The sequence below is a fragment of the Lupinus angustifolius genome, chromosome LG18, assembly GCF_001865875.1.
Source record: "Lupinus angustifolius cultivar Tanjil chromosome LG18, LupAngTanjil_v1.0, whole genome shotgun sequence".
NCBI lineage: Eukaryota > Viridiplantae > Streptophyta > Magnoliopsida > Fabales > Fabaceae > Lupinus > Lupinus angustifolius.
Genome location: NC_032026.1, coordinates 7,875,307 through 7,878,773, shown reverse-complemented (window position 1 = coordinate 7,878,773; position 3,467 = coordinate 7,875,307).

The following is a 3,467-nucleotide window of genomic DNA, read 5'->3' as shown; positions in this document are numbered from 1 at the left end:
GCAAACAGACATATAGTGGAGGTAGGGACTTTGTGTAGCACAGACTCAGAGACATCGCTTTGGACATGTATATGAAGCTTCTCTACAATGTATACTAATGCAATTATAATTCCTCTTGAGTTTCTTTGTATTTTTTCTCATTTTTTGGGCGGTGTTCTTGTGTATGAGAGATCTTGAATTATTGTGGATTTTTTGGTTTTTTGTTGGATGAATATGTGTGAAAGATAATGTCCAGAGAAGAGAGAAATGATTGAAAAGCGAATTGTTTTTTATTGAGATGATTGTTGTGATGTAGTAGATTATACCTTTTGGATGGTTCTGCTTATCTTTTGGTTGAGGATTCTTGGGAATAGGTGATGAATGAAAGATTTTTTAGATGAAATTTGATGGAGGAGTGTTTTGAATGATTTTTTAGAGGATTGTGATTTGTTTCAAGCCTATTGATTTCATGTCTCATATGCCTATTTAAAGTTGAATTTTGACACATGTTTGAAAATCAAATCAAATCCACTATTAACTTGAGAAAGTTAAGGAGATTTTGATTTTTGCTTTTAATTAAAATTCAAAAATTTGATTTATGCTATTATGATGTTTAAAATTCAAATTTAATAAAAGTCATAAATTCAAATTTGAATCATTTTTATTTTGGAACACATAAAAATGTTATTTTTTTAAACCCAAAATGTTTATCTTATTGTTATTTTTTTGAAAAAATGTATTTTGAGCCGGACAAAATTGGGTATTCACAGATGCCCCTCTTTACTTGTTGCTTATTGGACATTACGCAAACTGAAGTTTGGGGTGTTGTCCTAATAAGTAACTAGTAAAGAAATGAATGTTGATTTTGTTGAGGCTCAAAATACGTTTTTGTTTGTGAGATAAAGAGTGAGGTACGAAAGATTTTCTTCGAGGTCGTCAAGCACGGGACCCTCAAAGGCACAATTTGAGGTCGTCAAGCATGGGGCCCTCAAATTTTTAAAAGTCAGGCACAGAGCCTAAGAAGATTGACTTCGAGGTCGTCAAGCACAGGGTCCTTGAAAGCACAATTTGAGGTCGTCAAGCACGGGACCCTCAAATTTTAAAAGGTTAGGCACGAAGCCAGGAAATGTTGACTTCAAGGTCGTCAAGCACGGGTCCTCGAAGGGATAATTTGAGGTCGTCAAGCACGGAGTCCTCAAATTTTAGAAGGTCAGGTACAGAGCTTGAAAAGGTTGACTTCGAGGTCGTCAAGCACGGGGTCCTCGAAGGCAAAATTTGAGGTCGTCAAGCATGGGACCCTCAAATTTTAAAAGTCAGGCACGGAGCCTAAGAAGATTGACTTCGAGGTCATCAAGCACGGGGTCTTCGAAAGCACAATTTGAGGTCGTCAAGCACGGGACCCTCAAATTTTAAAAGGCCAAGTACGAAGCCTGAAAAGATTGACTTCGAGGTCGTCAAGCACGGGGTCCTCGAAGGCATAATTTGAGGTCGTCAAGCACGGGACCCTCAAATTTTAAAAGGCCAAGTACGAAGCCTGAAAAGATTGACTTCGAGGTCGTCAAGCACGGGGTCCTCGAAGGCATAATTTGAGGTCGTCAAGCACGGGACCCTCAAATTTTAAAAGGCCAAGTACGAAGCCTGAAAAGATTGACTTCGAGGTCGTCAAGCACGGGGTCCTCGAAGGCATAATTTGAGGTCGTCAAGCACGGGACCCTCAAATTTTAAAAGGCCAAGTACGAAGCCTGAAAAGATTGACTTCGAGGTCGTCAAGCACGGGTCCTCGAAGGCACGAACTTGAAAATGGTTCGGATGAATGGTATAACGATATGATTGTTTGGGATATATATTTATGGAGTTCGTGTTGATGTTTGTATTGTATAAATTTGACTATACATTGATTGGCATGAGTATGCATAATTATGCTTATGAAACATGAAAGGTGATTAATGTTTAACATAAGAAAATTAGGGGTTTAGGGGTGTCTTTGTTTGAATGCTTAAGTATGCATGAATTTCATGTTGATGTTTTTATGATTAAAGTGAGTATGTATTGACTTGAATGTTGATATGATTTAATATTTGTATGTCTTGCATATGCATTGTTTGTATGTCATTTATATGCTTTGTTTGATGTTATTATGTCATGTATAGGCATTTTTGTTTAATGTGAATAAGCATTATTGTTTGATGCTATTATGAGAGTATTTGATTTATGTCATGTATGATATGAATATTATATGTTTTGTTTGAATGTTATGGAATGATGGGTAAGACACATACCCTAATATTCTAATGCATCACTCATGATTTATTTTTGGATGAAACTCATCAACTTCTATATACTCGACTGAAGCGACCTTTGCTGCTTAATGTTGATTGGTACCATAATTTTTCATAAAAATATGCCTCAGTTTACTTGAGGATGCCTTTATCTAAAGGTAATCCCTAAAATTGCTCCAATATAATATTGAGGACAATGAATAAGTCCATTTGTTTTGCCCCAGTGTAGCCTTGTTGATGAATTCTTGCCAGAGTGTTGGTTTTCTTGTAACAACAACAAATTTCCCAATGTGCTTATTTTGTGTACCTTCATCAGACTTAGGTTATCTAAAAAGTTGTCTCAATTTGTTTAGTAGCAAGTCTTCATCTTGAGGGTGTTTATTTTATTTTCCCTAATTTTTGCCCAAAATACCTAATGTAGATATCTGCCAGGAATTCTCTTTTTTTTTTTGTAATGATACTAAATCGCCTTTTCAGGTTTTCAACTTCAACTTAGTACTACTCCATTTTCCTTAGGTCGCCCTTGCGGGTTTTCAACCTAACATTTTTTTTAACACCCTCATATGTGATGGTCTTATTCATAGGAAGTAGAAGTCATTGTTGAAGTTGTCCTTGAAGATGGTAACTTAAGATCTTTATCCTTCTTATTTGAAGGATTTTGGCTTCTTGTGATCGAATCAACTTATTGAGTCATGAAAAGTCACTTCACAATTGCCCCAGTTTTGGGTTTTTATAAATTTTCACAAGAAAATAAGATCAACCCAAAAACTGCCCCAGTTTGGGCTTCTTTTGACTTTACACTAGAAAGTGATATCAATCCCAAAAAAATTTCAAAAAAACTATCCTAGTGTCAGATAATAAGAGTCATCCTTCTATTGAAATTGATGTGGTATACTTGGACTAGGAGACTTTGGATCGTGAATCACCTCAATATTTGCCCAGTTTGAGAGGTCTCCAATTTTTCTTTGCTTTTAGTGCTCTTTATTTCATGATTAACTCTTTAAAAAGAAATATTAAAGCAATGATCAATGCAAACTTGGGAAATGTTTAAGTTATGAGTGGTGATGGGGAAATGATGGTTTTTTTTTTGTTTTGGCTTGTATAGATGTGGTAGTGGTGATTTGTGTTTGGCTAATAGTAGATGTGGTGGTGGCTATGATAATAATAAGAAAATAAATTTTAACTTATGCATTAAAGATGAGATATTTT